This window comes from Lissotriton helveticus, chromosome 11 (assembly GCF_964261635.1).
Source record: "Lissotriton helveticus chromosome 11, aLisHel1.1, whole genome shotgun sequence".
NCBI lineage: Eukaryota > Metazoa > Chordata > Amphibia > Caudata > Salamandridae > Lissotriton > Lissotriton helveticus.
Genome location: NC_136072.1, coordinates 153,016,685 through 153,041,798, shown reverse-complemented (window position 1 = coordinate 153,041,798; position 25,114 = coordinate 153,016,685). Strand labels below are relative to the sequence as shown.

Sequence of the window (25,114 nt, the reverse complement as noted above, 5' to 3'; positions counted from 1 at the left end):
ACGTATTCTATTCTTGAGCAGAAGATAGCATAATTCAGAAAAGCACATGGGATACATTTTAACTACTCAGGCTGCATTATTTTGCAATACTTGCACCTAATGAACCTATTTTTATATTTCAGTCTACTAGCACAGCAGTAAAGTAATCAATCGTTTATCTGCTAGTAGTGCTGGAAATGGTGGCCCCGTGTTAATCAGTGACAATAACAAGTTATTTTGTAACTGGCGCAGACCACAATGGTGTTTGTATACAAAACCATAGGTTTTTACCATATCTGCAACAGAGGTCCATGTAAACATGTGCACCATTTCTTCGGGAGCAGAAAATAGTAGAGCAACCAGGCCTCAAAAAAATCATAAAAAGGTTACCAAACATACAGGTCCAGAGACCTGAATAATCTACGCAACCTAACTAATGCACTTGACCCATAAGCTGGTCTCAAATTGTCGGATCCTAGGGAAATATTTTATTTCAACAGGTCTACTTTTTTTATCATCACACAATAAAGCTGCTTCAAAATGTGTCAGTTCGACAGGTCTGCTTTACAAAAACCATTTTTTAGTCACACGTTCTTGTCAATGCTTTTTGAAGGTGCACAGGTGTCCAACAAACTGCTTTTTTTGCATTTTCAAAAAGAAAATCCAGTTCATGTTTAAAAAACTCTCACTTTTAATAGATTACTAAAGCATGTAGCGAGTGCACTGTTGTTTACAGACAGCGCCTTTCCATTGAAATGGCCACAAACTTTCCCACTGACATGTAGCTTTAGTAATAGAACTATATACCGTACAAACTATGTAGGAATTGGGTTTAAGCAAATATACATCTCATTTGCACATCAAGTAAAGTGATTTAATTTGTTTTGATCCCATTAAAATATTTGTTTTGATCCCATTAAAACATCTGTTTCCATCACGCTTCACAATTCTACCAAAAATAGCTATAACTACTGAAACATATTTTGAAACAAGTGTACAGTTCATTTACAAGCTATTTAAAGGTTGCGTTAGAAAAAAAAGACAGACATCCTACAGCCCCCCATTTCACAATGCCTGTAACCTAGACGCATTGTCAGATTGTTCACTTTTTCTCTTACAGTAAAGTTAAACAATTTCCAGGAAAAAATAAGCAGCAATTCGCACTAAGACATGGAACTCAGTCTTTAAATGTACAGCAAATGTGACAAGATAACACTTAAAGGCATCTTTATTGGTCATTCAGTTTCAGAATGAGCAGAACACCAGTTCTTTGCCAGTTGGATCTTTCTCACCAGCCAGTGCCAGTAGGCCCTAAAAATAGCTCGCCCTGATAAAATCTGACTTACCATAGCGATTGCATGATTAGATTCCTAGAGGCCTGGTAATGCTGCAAAGGTTTATGAAGTATTCATTCAATTCAAATCTGACAAGCAGAACAAACAAAAAAATCCGCCCTTGGAGGGCAAGCTAGTTTTGGTGGAGGTCATGCAACGGTTTTCACTTCATTGTCCCCAAAAAGATATTGGTTAATTCATTTTTTGTACTTAAAGTTTTCAGTGTTGTAATTCCACCACTAGTAAAAATTTAATGAGGGCCACAATTGCTCAAATAACGTATTTGGGAGAGCTGCATCCACTTGGTCTTTAGACTGTTCTAAACCAGGTTTTACCTTCACCATTCTTAAAGCACCGAACAGCTGCACGAAAGGTGACCTCAAAATGAAAGCAATGCCTAGTGAAGCTGACCACCTGACTTAAATGTTCTTACGGACACTGCCTCCAAGTCTTGCCCTTTTCACCTACACATCATTGCAAGCAAATTAAGACTAGGAGAACCCAGAATGCATTAGTTTACCGCACACGTCCAGTGTTTGAAACAGTGTCTGTGATATCCTGGAGGCAGGTGATCACCCAAGAACCTTAGAAATTAGTTCGCAGCCAAACTTGTCTGTGACTGAAACTTCCTAATAAACTATTGGCTACTGTAAAAGTACACCACCTAACAAAACACTTCTGAAGGGGGGGCTCTATAAATATCCGTAAAACCAGCCTTGCTGTCTGTAAGAAAACAACTGATGCAAGATGTGATCGTGCTATGATAATTATTCAAATTGTTAGATTCTTTTGTCCTCAAAGAGATGCCATCCTACACACTTTTCCATAACATATACATGCCTTTCCAATCTGTCAGCCTCCCACAACCTGCAGTTCCAAGCACCAACAACATTTCTCATCTGGACTACAACCACAAGTACTGTGACCGCTTATAGTCCATTTCCTCAGCCATCTACAAATTTCACAAACACTGAAGGAAGCATTATATCAAGCCTCAGAATAGCACACGTTTCCAACTTTCCTTGTGTTGGGTCTCCATCCAAGAGGGCATCATTTTATAAAGCTTGCAGCTTACCTTTCAAAAGCTTAAAACCACGACAACTCAATCTCTCTAAAATGAATTAGAGCATTCTCTGATCGGGCTCTTCTCAAATCCCCAAACTCTGCTCCTCTTCATATGCAAACGCTTTTCCTACTAAGCCACTAAAGTCTGGGTCCCCTGTATCCTTGTTTGGAGACAGTTCTCTGATCCTACAACTCTTTTCTCATTACAAAATTCTATCTTTTTAATAACCCTCCTCCTATGCGCCTCTGCTCCTGAAGCCTGCCTAGCAGCATAGAGAATATTAAACTTTTTTGTTCAATCACTTGTATCAGTACAAATCACAAGGAAAAGCCATCCATGTCAAGCTAGTATATTGAGCGTGGTTTAATATAGCCTTATAGCCCGCCGTAGAGGGCTATACCGGCTATTAAAGGCCCTCTCCAGCGTTAAAGGCCCCGAGCCGAAGGCGAGGGCCTTTAACAAGGGAGAGGGACTTTAATAGCGGTATAGCCCATCTGCGAAGGGCTATAAGAACATTCTGTCACTAGAGGACAGAATGTTCTAACAAAAAAAACAAAGCCTTTTGGGAGCTTGAGGGGATTGGAATCCCCTCAGGTTCCCTGAAGCCTTTGTTCACAGCCAGAGTTGTGAACAAAGAAACATTGGAATGTTGGAGCTCCAGGTTTATACCAGCCATTATAAGCCCAGAGCACTCCATTGTTTTCAATGGAGCTCCCAACATTCCAATGTTCTAATAAGTATTCAATTTCTACTTGCCTGAAATAACATTTTAACAAATTGTTTTGGCAGACCATGTTTTATGGAAGGACTTTCAACTTAAGGAAACAATTGGATGGGCTGGTTTGTTTGGCACAATGCATTTTAGCGGTGCTGTCGTGCATTACATAGTCACAAAAAACTGCTCTTAAGAAAGTGTGATTAATTCCTGGATTCAAAAAAATACAAATAATTGCAATTTTTCACTGGCGAGCTTTCTCAAACAGCTCAGTCATGAACAGATCGAAGACAAAATGATTAACAAATGCTGCCAACATAACCGCAGGTCGAAGTCCACCTTCTCCCTCCAGCCACTGCAGTCAGGAGTGTTACCTTGAGAACTTGTAATTACATAATGATTTTTTAAGATAAAGAATAATGTTTTAGTTAGTCCAGGCATTTCACTTAAAGTTGTACACCATTGTATTCAACTAATATTACTTGGGTTTCTTTTTTAATAGAATATCGTATTAGGTTTTTCACGCTAGTGCTCAACTGCAAAGAGTTTCCTCCATTAAGGAATAGAAAATGCAAGACTGTAGAGGCTGTATGTATAAGGAGTACCTTTGGCGACCAGCTCAGACGTAGCTATAACACTGCTGTGGTTCAGGTTTGCGGAATTTACTACTTTAGCGGTTGTATTTGTTAACATTGTGTCCCAGTGCACACTCTTCCATGGCAGCCGTACTCCACAGAGGCTAAGTGAGCATGTCCCAAATTAAAGCTACCCGCCTGGGTGGGTAGCCTCCCACTTGGCAATGCTTCTGCAGGTAGTTATTCCACATCCTGTGCGAATAACCTTCACAAACCGTAGAAGGTGAAAATCTTACTCCTGTTACTTTGATTTCATGTCTGGGGACTCCAGAACCAGGACCAACACCAAACGCTGTCATACAAAGGACAACTGCTACCAGGAACCTGCAAGAGAGAGTGCCGACAGGAATATCATTTGAAACACCATCTCTTTGCCCACCTGACCACTGCTGGACAGTGACCAGAAGCCTGTCTGGCTGGCATCTCACATATTGGGCCCGTGACTTTCTAACAGAACTGCTGTATGTTAAAAGAAGACAGACATGGCGTTTGAATATCACAAGAATTAGTGAAGAGAGTGGCACCTTGTCCCCAAACATTTGGTCAGCTGCAACATCATCTTTAATGGGGGCCCAGCAAAGATGCTGATTTGTTGTGGGTACATCTCCTGGGTGCTTCTCGACAGCATTGCATATGGTGGGGGACCAGTGTTCACTTACCAGGGTTGTAGTTTAAAGCAGAGCTGGATTCATTTGTAATATGCTCAATAACACCCCCCCCCATTAATTCTGAGGCACGTGAAGCACTACTTAGCAGACATTCTCAATGTCCTAGTGTTATCACCTTTGCACATGCCTCTATAATAGATAACAAGTGGCCCATCTGTTGGGGACACAATACTGACTGAAATGGAGTCTTGCAACCAAGAATCCACAGATAGGTCCCAAATGCAAGCCCGCCCAAGATGGGGTCAGTAGCTAACTTTTTGCATTGCAGAATACCAATACAGCCTGTGGAATCTCTGCATTATTGGTCAATTGAGGAACAGGAGATTGAGCCATCCATGCATGAAGTTTGTGGAGCAACCAACCCTGAAATCACTCAAACTGGAGAGAAAGGTTTTTTAGGTCAAGCCTAGAGGCAGAGCGCATGCACTGCTGTGTGAGGCATGCTGTATTGGAGTATGTACTAGAAGCCCTGTCCACTCTCCACCCCTATTTGTTATTGGTTTGTGTCACTGTCCTTCATAAAGGCTGGCATCAGATTTATAAATAGGCTTTAGCCTCTCCTTGGTACCGCCTTGTCTGCATTTGTTACCTCCCATAATGACTGAACCTTTTACTTGGCTTGTAACACAGTCAGCATTATAAATCTGTGAGCAGCATTTTGTTTATTGACTAATGGGGACAACGGCGGCTGCTTCTTGTATTTGCAGTGCACCCACACAGGACAATGGCGGCCACTTTTCGTAAGGAGCACCGTACCGCCTCACTTTAAAAGTAGCTGCCCCCTAACCCCACATCACTCATGGTGCAAGGGAGAAGCTTTTACATTTTTTAATATTATTACTTTTAAGATGAACGCGGCGACCACTTTAGGGACACCGCACTAAGATTTTTCTTTTTTTTTTTAACTTTATTGGTGAGAGCGCACCCACTTCAGGGACACCACGCTCTGCAATACAATAGATCTTGCTTTTGCCAAAGTTTGACCTATTGGTATTGTAAACGATAATGCCTTTTAATATTATAAAATGGAGTGCCATTTACAAGGACTATCTCAAAATTTCGCAATTGCGAGACCTATTGCATTGTAAATGCTTGTTGAGGTTGAAAGAGCACACCACATAACTTCATGCCCACTTGTTAATTCCAATTGCTGAACTCCTACATTCAGGTTTCAACACTTTCTAAATATAAATGATTCTCAGAGCAAAGCGATTTTTTACAGGCAATAGATTGTCTAAAATGCGTTGATGCCTCTATCCTACTCTCAGCTACAGATGAGCTTAGAAACTAGGCCAAGCTGCAGTATCGATTCAGCTAGACTGCTCTGTGGCATTCAACAGTCCCTCACCCAGTGCTACTGACCAGACTTCATAATGTTGGTATTCAAAGAAAAGCCTCTCATTTGATAATGATCTTGATCTCAAACCAAGATCACTTAATGTCCTTCCTTCACACCGCTTGCCTTTCACTGCCTAAACACGGTTTCTTCTTCGCACAGTTATCAGACACATCCTTTCCTGCATCTAGCCTAGCCCTCAGCCAAGACAGATTCAGTATTTCAGTCTTAATTATATAGATCATCTTTAACCAGACACAAAGTCTTGCATCTTGCTTGATCGAAGTCGAAAACTGAATGCATGCTAACACCCATTAAACAACTCAAACAAAACAGAAATCCTCAGATGCAGATACCGTTAGCCTTCGTAGAATACCTCGTCTATGACTGCAGAGCTACGACAGACAATTCACCTACTTGTCCCATAGACACTGTAAAACCTTAGGATGCTCTTAGAAGAGGACCTATCACTAACACTAAATGGAATATACTCCTAGAAAATGTTATGCTCATCTTTAAGTTAGAAGATGGATTTCCATATGTAGGCTTTCCTAAGCTTTTGAGTCAGCATATTTAGCCCTGGGACCACACTACACAGTCGTCTTGGTGCTTAACTAGCTGCCAATATCACACTTTTTAGGAACACTATAATGCAGCGATCACACCAAGTTATAGGACCAACCTTCTACATGCCCACTAAACTCAAAGCAGCCTCTGATGCAACACTGCAAGTCCTCATCCTGGGCTCCTCGCCCTCCGCCTGGGACGACTCCTGGTGGCCCCCCGCCCTGGGCTCCGCACCCACACCGACGGACCACGCACGCAACCTGGGCTTCATCCTGGACTCCTCCCTCTCCATGACCAGACAAGTCAACGCCGTCTCCTCGTCATGCTTCAACATCCTGCGCATGCTACGAAAGATCTTCCGGTGGATCCCCACCGAGACCAGGAAGACGGTCACCCAGGCCCTCGTCACCAGCCGACTGGACTACGGCATCGCCCTCTACGCCGGAACCACTGCCAAGCTCCAGAAGAGACTCCAGCGGATCCAGAACGCCTCAGCCAGACTCATCCTCGACATCCCCCGACGCAGCCACATCTCCGGACATCTGAGAGACCTGCACTGGCTCCCCGTCAACAAGAGAATCACCTTCCGTCTCCTCACCCACGCACACAAAGCCCTACACGACCAAGGCCCGAGCTACCTCAACAACCGCATCAACTTCTACGCTCCCAAACGCCACCTCCGATCAGCCAGTCACGCCCTCGCCGCCGTCCCCCGCATCCGAAGATCGACAACAGGAGGAAGGTCCTTCTCCCACCTGGCCGCCAAGACCTGGAACTCCCTCCCGACCGACCTGCGCCTGACCCAAGACCACCTTTCCTTCAGGAAGAAGCTCAAGACCTGGCTTTTCGAGCAGTAGCAGCACCCCCCCCCCCCCCCCCCCCCCCCCCAAGCGCCTTGAGACCCTCCGGGTAAGTAGTGCGCTATATAAATGTCCATGATTGATTGATTGACTGCTACAAATTAAAGTGCCATGCTTCATTCAGTCATGTCTGGGAGGTTTTCATTTTGTGGAACTCCTTATCCTTCCACATAAGGAAAGCCACCTAGCCTTCTAGAATGCCATAGCAAATAGACTCCTGAAAAGTTAAAGCTTCAGCCCTAAACATCAGAGCACTGATTTACCAAGCACAGGAATGTGAACCACAGCCTTAAGAAAGAGCTCCCAGAGCATTCCTCTGATTTTCCAATCTATCCTGAAACTCCACATCAAGCCCTTTAATCAAAACAATGGCACAACAGACTCCCTGTGCTATGGGCCGGATTACAAGTTCCTCTCAATATTCCAGCTCATGCATAAACTCCTGTTTAAACTCCTGTTTACGCATGGGTCGGTATTACGAGTTTGAAGGTATTTAACATCTGATAATTTGTTACATTTTGGCAGGTCAAACCGGCTGAAATGTAATGGGGTAAAACCTACAGTATTTACCCTATTGTGTGGCCTTTGGAGCGTTTAACACCAAAATACACGTTATTCCCCATAAACTCAAAATAGACGTTATTTATTGCATCCAATGAATAACATGCCCCTTAATATATTTGTCTGGGGCAATAAATAAAGCCTAAGCTTGTAATCAGACCCTACGATTCATCAATCAGGTATGTACAACAAATAGTTCATGAAACTGGTTCAATACCATCTCCCATAGCTATAAAACAACAGCATGCATCGAACAGCTACAAGTTCTTCACATCAGAATCATATGCAGCACACCCAACTCTTTCCTTAAAGTACATACTGTAACCTCACACTTTGCTAACCAACATAGAATCATTCTGGACACAAACTTAACACATTGCAACATTGGCAGTTGCACGCTAGAAAACTACTAGTTAACAGTAGAATCGTGCATTTTGTGCATCCGAAACAGAATGTTGTTTCAAGGTCTTGGAAGGTTCTTCCATTCCGTTAACAGCTAATTGCAATTACCACTAGGAACAGCTAGTAGTGAAACGTTACTAGAACAGAGTAAGCAGTGAAGGCAATGCCATGAGATTTAATGGGTTCGGTAATTCAGGACAACACCAGGCAGACATCTGATGATCAAAGTCAGAAGTGTGATCTCCACTACCACTTTCACTAGTAGAGAGTAGTGGTGGTGAAGATACAAGAGAAGCAGGAGGTCAATCATGAGAGAAACAGCAGAAACAAAGGAAAAAATTACAAAATCAGTGATGCAAAGTGAAAAATCTGTAGGTAGGATCTTGAAAGAAGGAAATGTAGAACCAAGATTACAAACCCAGCTTAGGCTATAAATGCTGTAGGTTCAGTTCTAGTTGACTACTTCTATAGAGCATTGGCAATATGACTTAACAAAAAAGGAAAAAACAAACAAAAATAGTGTGTGGAGTAGATATCACCAGGGCCACTAGAATTGTGTGATTATGAGGCTGCTGCGCTTTTTCGGGAAGTTATAGATTTGCCATATAAACCATCATCAGCTGCATACATTTAACATAAAAATAGTTTCTAGCTCAACGGTTCCAGCATCCCTAAAAATAAAGGAACATACGTTTCCGTGCAGCGAAAGGCCCTTTGCATACGTTGACTGGTTAGCTTTCCATTGCTTATTGCCATATTTGGGTGTTAAACAGGTACTAATGGAGGTGCAACAAATGCCCAAAAAGCGTTAAGTGTAAAAATGATAAAATGATGAAGTAACACTTTCGCAAAATGTGCTATATTACACCGCATAATTTGGCTTTTCTTGTTGCACAGTTTACTCGACCCTACCGCATAATCACCTCCTCTTCTACCGCATAATTACAGTGGCCCTGGATATTACCCACTGATTGAGTTACAGCGGACATTAAAGGATCTGGTAGACATGGTAGTTGTAGAATGTTCAGCATCTGGTGTTACATACATGAGTACCTGAGAATGACTGCAGTGCTCACACCTGATCAATTACATTTAGACTAATTCGATAGGCCTGAAGTTTCCAACTCCAAAGAGGCCATTGAGAATATTTATTGTCAGGAAGTGAGATCCAAGCAGGACCAATCAAGCCACAACATAATGTGGACTCCCAGACGTACAACCCACTGACCATATAGCTCACACTTGGAAAGTATGAGTGGCCTATTGATACCAATTTGAGCATAAACAGGAGCTTCAACCCACAACAGCATAACACATGCAGTAATGCACTAATGGATCTCTGGGGAGGGGGGAGAATCCTCGAGGTACTAAATTACAGGTTGGAGTGCAGGAAAGGAGAAGGAGCTCTAATACCAACTTCTGTGTGTTAGGAACTTATTTTATAAGGGATTTGTCACAATCTCACAGTAATACTACAACCCAGAAATACCAATACCCCAGGTATCGGTAATAGAGTGATATACCGCCACCATGCAATTACCACATGAGCTGCAATAGAACACACCTCCGATGACCAGATCCCTACTCTGCCAAACAAAAGATCTTGTGTGGGCTGTGGCGTGTGGCACTCAAACAAGAAACAGGTCAATCCAAACTGCGACTAGTTAAAGTCTAAAGTTTTCTTCTCGTTTTGGGTTAAGGATTCTGGGCTACCCTCCAACCCTTAAAAAATACCTTGTTGTTCCTTCAACACAATAGTAAAATCTTACAGGGGAAACCATTCAATGTAAAAACATTTCTTGCTTTCACCCAACCTAATAGTATTGTTATGAATAATTGGGCAACCCAATGGTCACCCAGGAGACTTAATACTAGACAAACTTCAGAAGACACTTCATCCAGGGCGATAACTTGTAGTAGATTGGGGATAGGCTTGGGAAACTGGAGAGGACTCAGTTCAGACATTTGCTTTCACCACAAAGTACAAACCAGTAAAACAATTATTGTTGGACCTGGCACACTTTCAGTACCTTGAGGAGAGAAAGCATGAAACAAACATCTGATTTTTTGGACCAGTAAGAAATTCATGATACAGCGAACAGGAAGATTTAGGAAAATACGTGGCTGTACAAGGTACTAACTATAAAGATAAACCTGCCATTAAAGTTAGAGAAAAAAAAACCACAGTAATTTTCTGCTATTCTTCAAACCATAAAGCTGTATCCGAGGCAGTGCGGGCCCAGGGTGTATTCTTGTAAACTCAGTTCTGTGTAAGTGCTTAGTGTTATAAAACGTTTCTTTCCGCGCTCCAGGGCTTTCATTTTTTGCCACTTACGTAATATTTGTTGCAGAAGCAGATGGCCATAACTAAAAATAGCAATGACGGCGAATGGGGGCATACCTCTTTCTGATAAGGATTTGTAAACACCACCGTGCAGAGGGGGTGCAGAACGGAATATGGGCAGAGCGGGCTGTTGTCCTCTAAGAAGTCTCTTGTATCCATAGTAAAATATGGGTTTTATAAGATCTAAGAACAGGGACTTCTTAAGGATTTTAGGGGCCCCGGGCAGAACGTACTTTGGGGCCCCTTGTTCGGAACAGTTTTAAATGTATTATCCAAGTTCGGCTCTTTCATGCCCTCTTGGGCCAGGTCACGGACACTGCACAGGCACACTGGGCCAAATGTAAAATGTATTTACATCTAATATTCAAGGATAGTGATGTATGTTTCACTATTGTAACACAGCAGCAGCTCACTAATATGACTACAGATAATCTCTGTGACACCCTGCAATTCCTTATATGCGAGTTCTTATGATCTAAAAAACTTTATGGGTGTTGCATACAACATAGGCACAACATTTCTCTGCCAAATGTTTGTAATACACTCTCACACATCCCCCACATTAAGAACAAATTAAAGGAAACAACTGTATTTAAAATAACTACTTTAATAATTATTCAAGTTCACCAGGGCAACACTCTTAGCAGAACAGAGCTGGCCTTATCAGGGGGGCCACCCTGGAATGTGGGGGCCCTGTGCAAGAGCCCACTTTGCCCATGCCTTAAAACATCTGTGTGAGAATAGTACATTTCGAAAATGAAGACCGCTTTAGGGAGATGGACTAGGCCCGGTAAACGACCATTCTCGTAGGACACAAACACACAGACACAGACCCCCCCCCCCCCCCCCAGCTTAATGTCAGCATGTAGGCCTGCCCTCATCTTTATAGATCAGACTCAATGGCAGGGCGCACAGAAGACGTGCACGGGATACATGTGAGCAGTGTCAAATTTTTCAAATGGAAAAACAACAAGCATTTACAATGAAACGGTCTCGCATTTGAAAAAGTTAGAGCTATTGGCATTGTAAATGACAACATTTTTATTTATGTGTTGGTTTTGAAAATAGATAAATAAATGGCACTGTCATTTACAATGCCAATAGCTTAATCTCTCGCAAATGCCACACACAAACACACAGACCCACACAGAGTCCCACACACATACATACCTACAGAGCCACACACACAGAGCCACACACACACAGAGCCACACACACCTTAACGAACCACAATCCCTTGCTCTGCCTTGATCCAGGCGTAAAAGCCAGTCGAGACCTAAAAATAACAACAGCTGGTAACAGTAAACCAGTGAATGTCACGGACACTCCCCCTAGCTGTGTTTTTCAAACCCCTCTGAATGTGCGGTCTATGCCATACAAAGTCTTTTCTGAGAAACCCAATGTTTTAACGCTACCCGGAATTTATTCAGACATTACTCTCGGATTTACCCTGTAGACAATGGCACAAGGAAGACGGGGTCACTGACGACAGGCCCCTTTCTATTGAGGTCACAACTGAGTTTTTACATGAATAAATGTAAACAAAGACAGCTCCCAAATCATAACCCAGATACAACTGAACTCTGGAGAGGGCGCCGCCGATTATGGAAACCAAAAGCCACAACCCTAGTTTCTTTGATGTAAAATCATCTGCCTCACGAGGTATGGAGCACGGTGGAAGAGACGGAAACAATTTCATAATATGATACCCAATACCCGATCCGTTGGCAGCCGCAAATTCTAAACCGCATCACCCCACAAAGGGAAACAACAACAACAACAAAGGGCTAGCCTAAGCTTAGACACTTACTTGCTGCTGAGGAAGGGCGAGGAAAACACTAGGCGCGTGTGAGCTCCCGGCAGGCATTTCAGGGGGAGAGAGACCAACCGATCCCGGCAGCAGCGCCGAGGACCCTTAGGGGGTGTTTGCAGAGTTGGCCGGAAAGCCGTGCTACCTCTCACTTGTGAGCAATACCCTCTAACCCCCATCAGCTCGCAAGGAGCGGGGGTGCAACATGCGGAGGAAGAGGGAGAAAGTCGAGCCTTGCTGCTCTGCATCCCGTGGTGAGGCAGGAACGTGTGGGTGGGGGTGGCGAAATCCTGCTAGCGTGGCGCTTGGGGAACATTGCGTAGGGCAGTCCAACTTCCGTCACGGTTTCTGTAGAGTAGATGCCGGCCGCCCTGTTGCATGGTCTTACTCCTTGTCCAGCGTTCAGGGGCTGGCGGCGGGGCCTCGTGCAGTGAGGTAGCCACATGCACTTTATCGCCAGACCTTGCCGTGCCCATAACTTGGTTCAGTCCTGTTGTTTCAATACCACCTACCATACGGTGGACCATGATCATTCCGGGGTGGCGGAGTGCACGGGTCAGGGGTGATGCCGCATGCCCTGCAGCAATAATCTGACGGTCCCTGTAGGGGCCGGGGTGGAGCAAGCGTTGCGCACGGCCTCTTTTGCCTGGGGGGGGAGGGCGGGGGGGGGGGGGTGAGTCGGAGGGTTTAAGCAGCCTGGTGCGGGGGTTGTTTGCAGTTGTGGGTAGGCCTCCCGGAGACACAGGCTGTCCAAGCCAAAAGGGGGCGCAAGGGACGGACCCACCCCACACCCCCTCCCGAATTTCCAATATAGATTTCCCGTTGCAGGCCGCAGAGCAGGGCATATCCCGATCGAGTCGGGACTGCTGAGTGGGAGCTGCCATGGCCATGTGGGCTGTGCGTAAGCACGCCCTCCCACCCGCTCCCAACCCCAAACGCCCACCAGTTTCACACCTGTGTATCTGGATGATCTCCACCTTAGGGTGTTTTCTTCCTCAATGGGTGGAACTGTTGTCAAGGCTTCAGTTAAGTGTGTTCCCGGCATTTTCAGCAGCGCGACGGGGCAGAAAGAGCGCCGAGTGGAGAGCGTTCAACTGAAGACTTTTAAGTCCCGGGTTTAGGCACAAGAATTAGGATGAGCAAGAAGTCACCCATTTTACCAAAAAACATAAGGTGTATTCAACTACTTTAGACACTTCCCTTTCTGCTGAGGAAGGGCGAGGAAAACACTATAGCCAAGATGTGCGGTGACTTCAGGGCTGTGTGAGATCATCCGCACGGTAAATGTTGATTAAATGCAACCTGGCTGCGCATGCGCATCAGTGCATTACAGCCTGTAGTAAGAACGTGACTTGGGTGAGCAAGTTGTTTTTACACTGGCCTCAGCTGGAATCTGTGCAAAAGTTATTTATTATTTTTAAGCCCATCACCCTCTTGAAATGTAATTTTGAAAAAGCTATTGCAATTTGAGAACAAGCACTCACCCGAGGACGATTTCTTCCGGCGGGCGGCGGTCAGGGGAAATGAGTAAACGCCTACCTCCGAATGACGGAGAGAAAAGGGGCGGGACTTAAAAAAAGACCCAGAAACGCCCCCGAATCGCGTTGTGACGGGGAAAGAGTGATTGACAACCAATCTCTTCCAATGGCTAGCCTCCATTTATGGAGCTAGCAAATGAAAGAAGGCGGGACAAAGCCCCACACTGTAGGATCAAAAGATTTAGCCTGCGCGAGCACTGCTACGGCCAGGCGAAACCTAAAAACAGAGGGGCAAGGAATAACGACCCTCAAGGGAGGCTTGTACTGTGCGCAAAAAGTGGTGGCGTTTGTGGACTACGGCCGCCCTGATGGAGTATGGTTTCACTTGAGCTCAACCAATATTTTTGTGAGTTTGCGTGGATGGAAGCAGGCGATGTAAAATGAAATAATGACCAAAAGCCATTCAACCGGTCCAGCCTGGCAGTTAAGAAAAGGCCAAATGATGGCAATGGTAAACTTTGTTAATTAATCAAAAAGAGACTAGCTCATGTATATTAGGTTACAAAAAATAAGAAAAGACTCAAGTATGTTTCGTCATCGGTTGGGGACACCTGGTGAGTGTGTTCATAAAGCCCTCACCCACCAACCTAGTTGGTGGCATGCTTCATCATCGGGCCCACCCAGTGACACCTAGCGTGCCCCGGGTGTGCTTCGACGCCTGATTACAGCGGAGCTGGTATGTTGCTGAGTGTGCAGTGAAGATAGTAAAGTAAGTGATGTTTAAAACGGCTTGGCGGGGGTCCCAGTACCCGAGGGTAGGATTAGACTTTAATACCTGGGCCTCCGTCAGCGGTTAAAAAATAAGGCTGGAGGATGTTAGAGGCGAGTTACGACCTCCCACATCCAATGGGTCAACATGTTTCAACCAGTGCCTTATGTCTATGCTGGATTTCTTCAGGACCTAAATAAAAAGGGTGAGTGTAAGTAAACTAGAGGGTGTGTGATACAGACTATGTGTCTACACACCCTAAAGTGTTTATTTATGTGTGAGATGGGGGATCCCTTCTCAAGACCACCTGTACACGTAACATGTATGGACAAAGACAAAACATACAGGAAAAAAGGGGTTGAGTCACTCAGATGTATGAGGTTTGGGCACATCTGATTGCCGTCACTATAGCGGTAATCGTGTAGGCTATAGGCGACTAAGGTGTAATGGTGGTACCATTAAGTGAGAATCGCACAAATAACTCTAGGGTGAGGTGGCTAAAAGACGGTAATGACATACATAGTGCATATGTGTAGAGTGGCGCAGGAGAGCATTCTTACGCTAGTTTTTGCTCAGTCTGACCTCATGGTTGAGAGGTGGCAAGGGCTTGACCCTAAGGGGAACAATCATTTGACCGCACTGATTAGAGAGACCTGTAGAAGGAGAAAAAGCGCTTACCAGGAGTGGTGGTGGTTGTTTCTCATACTCATAGCTTTACTGGACCGAGCCTTCTTTGGACCTGTAGTACCTCCTTCGCATACCGGTGAAGAATGGCAGTTTTCCCCGGTTCTTAAATACCCTGGTTAATTGGGTAACCATGTGCACCTGCAGATTTTGGAGGCAAGAGTAGAAAGACTCGGATAGCCAAGTCATGTTGCCTGGGGAGAGTGTTGGCGCAGTTAAAGTGCGTGCGCGCCATCATTAGGGCGCGTTGTGCGCATGCGCGAGTCTAGGCGTGTCCTCCTCCGTGGAGAGCCTGACGGGAGCTAGCAGTACGATGTGCGCGCATGCATAATGTGACCGGGTGTGGTCTGCGCATGCGCGAGTCGGTAGTGACTCGGACGTGCATACACAGGACGGTTGGGGAACAATCTAAAATATATATATATATATATATATATATATATATATACACACACTCAGTACTGTAAGGCTCAACCTCGGGGGAGGTGTGTTACCAGGGGACAGGTAACCAGTTCACGGTTCATTGGGATGTGACAATGGGGGTGAGTCAATGATAGGTCAGGGAGTTCCACGGGATGGCATCATTTAATCCCTGGGTAGCTGTGGAAAGGCGATAAATCCATCGCTGTTCTGCATGCAGCAGTTTCTTGTCATTGTCCATAGTGCCTTCAGGCACCTGCTCTATGACCGTCCAGGTTAGGTCATTGGGTGTGTGACACTGGGTAATGAAGTGGTTGGTCATTCTGCTGATGTTCTTTTTGCATCTTATGGTGCTTCAATGTTCTGTTATTCTCGTTTTTATTTTACGGGTGGTCATTCCAACATATCGGAGACCACACGTGCATGTGATGAGGTATATTAGGTTTCGGGAGTTGCAGTTAGTGTGGCTACGTTGAGTCCACACCTTGTTAGGCTCCAGGTCCAGGGTTTTAGTGTGTGTGGTGAGGTGACACACACTGCAGTCATTGCAAGGATAATGTCCGGCAACTTTGGGGAGGCCCCATGCATTCAAAATGGTGTTGGTGGGGGCTTGGGGTGGTTGTTTAGGGCGAGTATTGACCAAGCGGTCTTTGAGATTGTTGCATCGCTTGTATGCAAATCTAGGGATTTCCCATTTCCTCTGTCCCGAGTTGATGATTTTCCAGTGTTTTTTGACACTTCATTGGATGCTGTGTTATAGGTCGTCACACAGGTGATGGGTTGGTTGTCTTGGTCTTTGATGACAGTCTCAAGTAGGGCTTCCAGATTCTGGTTTCTCGCCCTCTTCTGGGTTTTTTTAATAATGGATTTGGGGTAGCCACGTTGTTCCAACTTGCCTGCCAGTTTCGCAGATTGTTTCTTGTAATCCGAGATGTAGGAGCAGTTTCTGCGTATGCGCAGGAATTGTCCGTAGGGTAGGTTCTCTCGGAGTGGGCGGGGGTGAAAGCTTGTGAAGTCAAGCAGTGAATTTCTCGCAGTGGGCTTATAGTAAGTTGTCGTCACTAAGGTGCCATCCTTGACAGTGATGTCCAGGTCTAGGAAGGGGAGGTGGCTGTTACTGGCCGTGCAGGTGAATTTAAGGTAAGGGTCCCTGTTTAGCCAGGTCATGAATTTGTCCAAGTCTGCATGGGATCCCTGCCAGACCACCAGAATGTCATCGTTTTTTAGATTGTTCCCCAACTTTATTTAAGGTTCCACACACCATTAGTGATTATTACATCCCATTGGCCCCACTCGCAGTGACTCCTGCAATCTTCACACTCTGAACGGGCACAGACGATGAGGACAACCGTCCTGTGTATGCGCGTCTGAGTCACTACCGACTCGCGCATGCGCAGACCACACCCGGTCACATTATGCATGCGCGCACATCGTACTGCTAGCTCCCGTCAGGCTCTCCACGGAGGACACGCCTAGACTCGCGCATGCGCCCTAACGATAGCGCGCACGCACTTTAACTGCGCCAACACTCTCCCCAGGCAACATGACTCGGCTATCCGAGTCTTTCTACTCTTGCCTCCAAAATCTGCAGGTGCACATGGTTACCCAATTAACCAGGGTATTTAAGATCCGGGGAAAACGGCCATTCTTCACCGGTATGCGAAGGAGGCACTACAGGTCCAAAGAAGGCTCGGTCCAGTAAAGCTGTGAGTATGAGAAACAACCACCACCACTCCTGGTAAGCGCTTTTTCTCCTTCTACAGGTCTCTCTAATCAGTGCGGTCAAATGATTGCTCCCCTTAGGGTCAAGCCCTTGCCACCGCTCAACCATGAGGTCAGACTGAGCAAAAACTAGCATAAGAATGCTCTCTTGCGCCACTCTACACATATGCACTATGTATGTCATTACCGTCTTTTAGCCACCTCACCCTCGAGTTATTTGTGCGATTCTCACTTAATGGTACCACCAATACCATTACACCTTAGTCGCCTATACCCTACACGATTACTGCTATAGTGACGGCAATCAGATGTGCCCAAACCTCATACATCTGAGTGACTCAACCCCTTTTTTCCTGTATGTTTTGTCTTTGTCCATACATGTTACGTGTACAGGTGGTCTTGAGAAGGGATCCCCCCTCTCACACATAAATAAACACTTTAGGGCGTGTAGACACAGTCTGTATCACACACCCTCTAGTTTACTTACACTCACCCTTTTTATTTAGGTCCTGAAGAAATCCAGCATAGACATAAGGCACTGGTTGAAACATGTTGACCCATTGGATGTGGGAGGTCGTAACTCGCCTCTAACATCCTCCAGCCTTATTTTTTAACCGCTGACGGAGGCCCAGGTATTAAAGTCTAATCCTACCCTCGGGTACTGGGACCCCCGCCAAGCCGTTTTAAACATCACTTACTTTACTATCTTCACTGCACACTCAGCAACATACCAGCTCCGCTGTAATCAGGCGTCGAAGCACACCCGGGGCACGCTAGGTGTCACTGGGTGGGCCCGATGATGAAGCATGCCACCAACTAGGTTGGTGGGTGAGGGCTTTATGAACACACTCACCAGGTGTCCCCAACCGATGACGAAACATACTTGAGTCTTTTCTTATTTTTTGTAACCTAATATACATGAGCTAGTCTTTTTTTGATTAATTAACATATTACCCCGGGGATAAGGACTAGCTATCTGGTCCTCTCTCTCTCTCTTGATTTCGCAATGGTAAACTTTGGCCTGCGCCCCATAAGAGCACCTCTGGTGACAAATAACGGAAAAAGTGTGTCCCAGCAAATACAACGTCCTGACAATCAAAACACCTGCTGCTCGTCTAAAATATGCTTTCAAATCCCAGAACGGGGTATGAAGCTCTACATAAATGCTAAATTCACATTAAAGTAACCTTTCCATGATGCAACAACCTCTGGTTTTTCGTGATATCCTGCCCCAAAATGGAATCTGCTTCCATCTCTTCTGCTCTAAATCACCAACCACTCATTTACATTATATCTACAAGTAAGTATATGAAAAAAAATCTGTTCTTTCGAACGAAGCTCCTCCCGATATGCGATGACGCTGGCAGAGGGAACCCCCCCCCCCCCCTCCCTACATGTTCTATTACACCAAGGACTTTCTCTGTTCTTTGCGCAACGGAGCGCGGCTGGTGCTTGTACAACGACTTCCAGGCACTAAACTTCCAATTGCGGCGGCCACACACCTGTCTAGCGCAAATATTAAAGCTAAAAGGCCCAGTCAGCACGAGGAGGCTCGTTCACACGGACTCAGATCGCCTTCCTACTGGAAAGGTTTCTGTATTAACCAAATCAGTCAAAAAAACAAACACATACGGCTACTTTCGGTTTCCCGAGGAATAACTTCCGTTTCTCTCACTGTAAAGATCAGCAGCAGGTCTTACTGCTGTTTGCTATCTTTCGCTGCATCGTGGGTGGACTTTGGCGCAACGAGACAACAATGGCAGGTGCATCCGTTAATGCATCGACTTTAAATATGCGTGCAGAGTGAACAAGGGGATAAAGTCGGATTCAAATCCTTGCACCTCAGCCTTAAATGAGACTGTTCATACTATTAAACACTTGATTTAAGAAAAACAATTTCAGGAAAAATACATCGTGTTTACTTCGAAAGCACATTAGACCCCCATTCCGTGTGCGCTGCCCACATTTGTAACCTTGTACCCAGCAGGGAGTTTAATTTTGTAATTTGTAGTTTTCCTACCCCACTGCGGATTTATAAGTCACAACACGCAAAGTGGCTGATGACCAAAAAGTCGGGATGGGGCGATGGTGTCACAAATGAAACAATGCCCGCCCTTGGCATCTTTCCTACCAATTTCCCTTTTGCGGTAAATGGTATACAAATAGCTCTATAAAACTGCATGAATAGTACTAAGACTACATGCCACAGTTAAGTTCACAATGTTAAAGAATTTGCTCAACTCTAAATTATTAAAAAGGACTTGTGATATGTGTATGGTAGGCACATAGGTTTTTTTATTTGGAGGAAGTAAGGATAGGTCACGAAGCAAGTTGTGGATTGAAAGCAGGGTGGATCATGGCACTCGAGGATTAAAGTTCCACAAATCGGGGACAGTCATATCTGAGTTCGGAGATCACGCGTTAAAGTGTGGACTGCGTGCTTTCAGTCCTATGCTTTCCTTCTGCCAGCGGTCTAATTGGTCATCGAAGACTACAACTCCCAAAATTCCCCAATATGCTACATTCAAGAATGGAAAGGCTATTTACTTGTGTCCTTCCAAAATGGGCTCATGTGGCAGCTCTCGTTCTATACCATGTATGCAGATAGATCTGCAGGGCGTGCCATTAAGTGTGCGCGAAATCCATGCCGTGCATGCATACATACATATGTTATGTGCTAGAGTTAATATAACTGGTTCATCCCCAGGCACAGTCATTCTTCCCCTTGAATGTTTCACATGCATATGGTTTCATATCCACGACGGGCGTGCCTTTATTTGTCCTCAGCTACAATATTAATGTATGCTCTGTGGAAATCCACGCAGCTGCAATATTAATGTACACCCTGTTTAAGTCAACGCTCTCACCCGGGTACCCGCGCATTCTAGGAGTGGTCGTGTCGGCATCCCTGGGTACACACCACGCCCTTTGGAGTGTGCTTGCTACGCCTCGGTGGCCGTTCGCAGCTACTGCGCCAGCCCTCCTTGGATGTATAGTGGTCCCCAAGAGAGCCATCATTCTACCGTGTGTACACACTGTCGTTCATGCCACTACGTGCCCGTGTACCTGAACCAGCCGTGGGGGTGTTTCGGTCGTTGTACAGGTGCAGCTGCGCCCCTCGTGCTCCATCAGCAGATGCTGCACGCGACAGTACTCACCGCTGCTCTCGATGCGCGGTAAGTTCCGGCTCCGGTGCGCGGGCGGCGGGGTCTGCCGCAGGTGCGTAGACAGCGCGCGCTGCTGACAGCAAAGCCTCGGCTCCCTTCCTGGTCCTCGGCTGCAGCCTGGGGAACTGATAGAGGCGCTGTAGATCACACGCTCTGTCCTCGCAGCGCCCGCCCCCCGGCTCTGCCATTGGATCCGCAGGCGGCGCACCGGTGGGAGTCATGTTTGGTATTCCGTGAACTCCGTGCATCCCCCTGCGCTGCTCTTCGGTCGGAAAAAATAAACGCCGCCCCTGCGTGGGCAGGCAGAAGCAAGGGATCTCAGAGCTGCGAATCTCGCCGACCTCGTGGATTTGATCTTATTCTCAGTGTTGACAGATTTACAGACATGATTGTAAATGTTTACATTACGTTTTTTTCTGTAATAGGGGTGGCTTGGAGCAGAAGGTATGCATAGTAAAATGAATATTTCCTGTTGCAAATGGTTTATATGCAAAAGCATTTTTTTTCTCCAATTTTGTTGAGTGGCTGGGGAAAAAAGATAAGGAATCTGTGAGAAATTGGTTGTTGGTTGGATAGGGTGATCCCTGTTCCTGCAACAGGCACAATCCCTATCAGGGTGAACCACAAAAGTCACTACATTAAGGTTACTTAACCCTTTGCATGCTGATGACGGAACCGCTCCGTCATCAGCTGCGGGCGAATTCCGCGCCTGCGCTGAGCGTTCTATTGAGCGGGGCGGGCCATGACGGAACCGCTCCGTCATCAGCATAGCTCAACCGACGCTGGTGACGGAGCGGTTCCGTCACCAGCATGCGCCCGCCGCATTTCCGCCCCGCCCCCTTAGCACTGCGGCGGAATAGCCGCCGCAGTGAAGGGGTTAATCCTCTGGTAGCCTGGCAAAAAAGCAGTCAGGTTTAATTTATGTGGCCACCTCTTGGTCCCCTGCAGCCCCGAATACAAACGGTACACTCACAAGCACAATACCTGTATCAGAGTGTAACCTCAAGCGGCCCACTCCCTTTTATTTAGCCCCTCTGGCCACACCAGGCCAGAGGACGTTGTTTTTTCACATCCGAGCGGTTCCTAACAGCAATACGGAGGACGCCAAGCCATGGAGCCGGCCAAAATCTACATTTAATGCACTATTAATTGCAAAAATACCAATCAGGAGTGATTTGACAACGTGAGAGCAGTTCACCATCCGCTTTGAAGGAAATATAAATAAAAGAAAGGATTTTTTTCCAGATATTTATGATCAAGTCGAATCTGAAAGAGGATATACTGAAATTGACCTATGACAATGTTATGATACAAGTTCATTGTCTGCCCTGAAGAAATCCATGAAGGACGAAATCGGTTGGCTACGGCTACAGTTTTTTACTGAAGAATAAATAAAGAATGAACTTCAAACAACACCACTGATTCTGCTATGTATGATTTATATTTGTACTTCATAATTATGGTTATTGTTGAATAATTGTGACAAAACTAGCGTGCTGGACCAATTTGTGACACATTTGAGAGTAAGGACAGTCTCTGTCCTGGGAGATTTAGGGGATTTTGAATCTTCGGTCCGTGGCACCTAAAACATTATATAAGGCAGCACTCAAGATAGGTGCAATTGTATTTAAACCCATTCCCCTGTTGCACTTTTTCTAAAGGCTTAATTTATGTGGCACTTTTCGGTCTCCTGCAGCCCCGAATACAAACGGTACATTCACAAACACAATACCTGTATCAGAGTGTGACCTCACGCGGCCCACTCCCTTTTATTTAGCCCCTCTGGCCATGCCTGGCCAGAGGACGTTGTTTTTTCACATCCGGGCGGTTCCTGGACATCAGGACCCAGGTCCAGTTCCAGGAATTTTTATCTGGGTGAGCCAAGGGTGCGTTTGGGTGGGCCAATGCAGGCCCAATTTATAACAGTTCTGAAGGTAGACTACAAGCTCTAGAGATACACATGGACATCGATTCACCAAAATGCCAGGGGTAGCGGAAATTACATCACACATCCTTGACATTAATGACATCAGAAGAAGTGACATAATATGACCTTTTATCCTCAATCTTCCTACGAAATGATGCCATATGAACTTAACCCTTATAACATTACAATAATTGACATCGCTGAAGTTACAATAAAAGCCATAATAAAACATGACTAATACAATAATAGAATGTTGAAAAATGTCTGTTTTAGATACCACTTGTATTAGGGTGCTGATGATATATGAAAGGAGATCATTAATTGTGTTTCTTAGTTTTACATGAAAAATTATGTGTTCATCCGAAGAGGATAATTCAACATTTATTTTTTGATAATGGTCGGACATTTATGATTCCCTCGTGGCTGCTTATGCAATGAGGCATGCACTGCCACTATGGGAATATTATAATGTATGCCACATCCTACAGTATATTACTGTGTGCATCATACACAGACTAAAATACATAAACACCTTCAGAATCCACACGCAGAAAGTCTGGTGGACTAATGCGTCCTCTGTAGGGGCCTGTGTTTGACCTCATGGTCACAGGTTCAAATCCTGGTTAGTTCACTCAGCCTTTCACCCTTCTGAAGTTAATAAAATGAGTACCATTGAGTTGGGTAACAATAAACATCTGTTATTCAGTGTCAAGATACCCTTGGGTGAAAGTGAATTTTACAAATACACGTTATGTTAGATAATTGAGGTGCAAAATGATGCTCACAGCTCTGGACTCTGCTGCCACGGCACCTGCTGCATCATTGGCAGGTAACACCCTGTCCCCACTCCCGCATACACAACGCCTAACTGTAGCTTGCCTTCAACATGAGGTACAGTTGCCACATTGCCGTTTTCTTCCGACATGAATATTTTAATGTCTCTGCCAGGGTAAAAATATAGAAAACCACCCAAAGTTAGCATTTTCCCCCTTTACAGTGCATACTTAGAACAGTATTTATAAAAACAATGCCTTTAAAATGGGTTCTAGAGGTTCCACAAATACACCTGACTAGGGATGCCACCTGGCACATTTTTTACTGGCACCCCCGGTATTTTAATGTCTCAGCTTGTACAAAAAAAAGCAAAAACACCTAAAGCAAGACTTCTGTGCCCATATCTGTACCTAATTCAAACAGCAAATAAAAATGGAAAACACTTTAAAATGGATTCTAGAGCTGCAAAGATTCCTGCCTATTAAATATAGTAAAAACAGACGGGAAAGTCATTGTACAATTTTATTCATAGTTCTATTTAATATCATGTCCATGCATGTACACACTCTTAAAACTACAACAAATAGCTGGTATTTTCTTTTGGAAAGGTTACAAAGCTACATCAGATTGATAATTAATTTAAACAAAGTGAAAAAGCATCACAATGTTTGGCCATCCTCATGGCCTCTTCTGCTGACTGAGAGGGCCAAAGATCATGTTTGGGTGGGCCTGGCCTACCCTCTAGAACCGGGCCTGGCAGGACCTCTAAAATGCTACATCCCTCCCCAACTAATGTCTTGATGACCAAAGTTCAGTTCACATGACATGCATGGTGTTGAGCTGCTGGCTGGGTTGTGGATTGGGCCGGGTTTCTATCAATGGGGTTGACTGCAAGCTGGGGGGTCACAGATGAGAGAGCTGGTTTGTGAGTCTTCTTGCTGACTCCCCTCAGGGTCTCGTGAGCCTTGACCCACGAGCCCACTTGACCCAGCATAATTTTTTGGGCAGTCTGTGTCCCCTCAATGCGAGTTTTGAGGTGGGGGGAGCAGCGAAGTTTCAATTCGTTTGAACCATGATCTGTTTCTAGACACTACTTCTTGTCTCTTGTATCTGTTACCATGGTCCCCTCACTTCTAACGACGGTCCAAATCCCCGGATCAAACAGTGTCCTAAATTTCCACCCAGGCTTTCGGTCTTTGATGACTACCTTGTCACTGGGCAAGAGGGAGATCTCCTTCACTCATCTGCTCTGGCTGGTGAGAGCGTTGCGCTGCTCCCAACGTGTTTGGGTCCCTTGAATGTTATGAGGTGGTGGTGTCCATCCAGAGCACATAGGAATGGTGTCCCGACAGGGTCCATTGAACATCAGGATCCACAGTGCTTGATGAGTCATTCAATGAGGAGTACTCCAGTATTCCCTCAGAAAATGTAAGTGGAGTTCGGGAGTGGCTTGCTCGGCAGTGGTGATGCAAAGAGACTTGTTCATAGAGCGCATGAATCGTTCGACTTCCCCGTTGGCCTGTGGCAACTGAGGTGTAATACAGTGGTGGTGTATTACGAGTTGGTCAAGGAAGTCTAAAAATTCCGCGCCATTGTTTGGCGGTCGATTATCGCTCTTAATCTCGCTGGGCAGGCCAAAGATGGTGAATGTCTTCTCAAGGACAGGGACTACATGTATGAATGCCAGCGAGTCAATTACCTCCACCACAGGGTATTTGGAGTAGACATCCATTGGGACAAGGGTAGTCCGCCCGCTTGAGAAGCTACTATAATCCATGCTGAGTTTGCACCAGGGGGTGGTACAGGGGTCTTCTGTAATCACCGGCACTGGCCTTTCCGGGGTGCCAGTTATCTGGCCAACCGGGCACTTCCGCACAAGATCTTCCGCTATGTCCT

At 45.4% G+C, this 25,114-nt stretch overlaps 1 protein-coding gene across 2 annotated transcripts in view; it reads right to left on the bottom strand.

Annotated features, from left to right (window-relative positions):
* SERPINI1 (serpin family I member 1) overlaps positions 1-25,114 on the bottom strand; it is a 162,834-nt gene that overhangs the window by 88,334 nt on the left and 49,386 nt on the right. The window contains exon 1 of one of the 2 annotated variants that reach the window (XM_078665862.1): positions 20,509-20,812. The exons of the other annotated variant lie outside the window; for it this stretch is intronic. The gene's annotated coding sequence lies outside the window, so the exon portion shown is untranslated. Of the gene's footprint in view, positions 1-20,508; positions 20,813-25,114 lie in introns of those variants that run through there. 2 annotated transcript variants of the gene reach the window in all.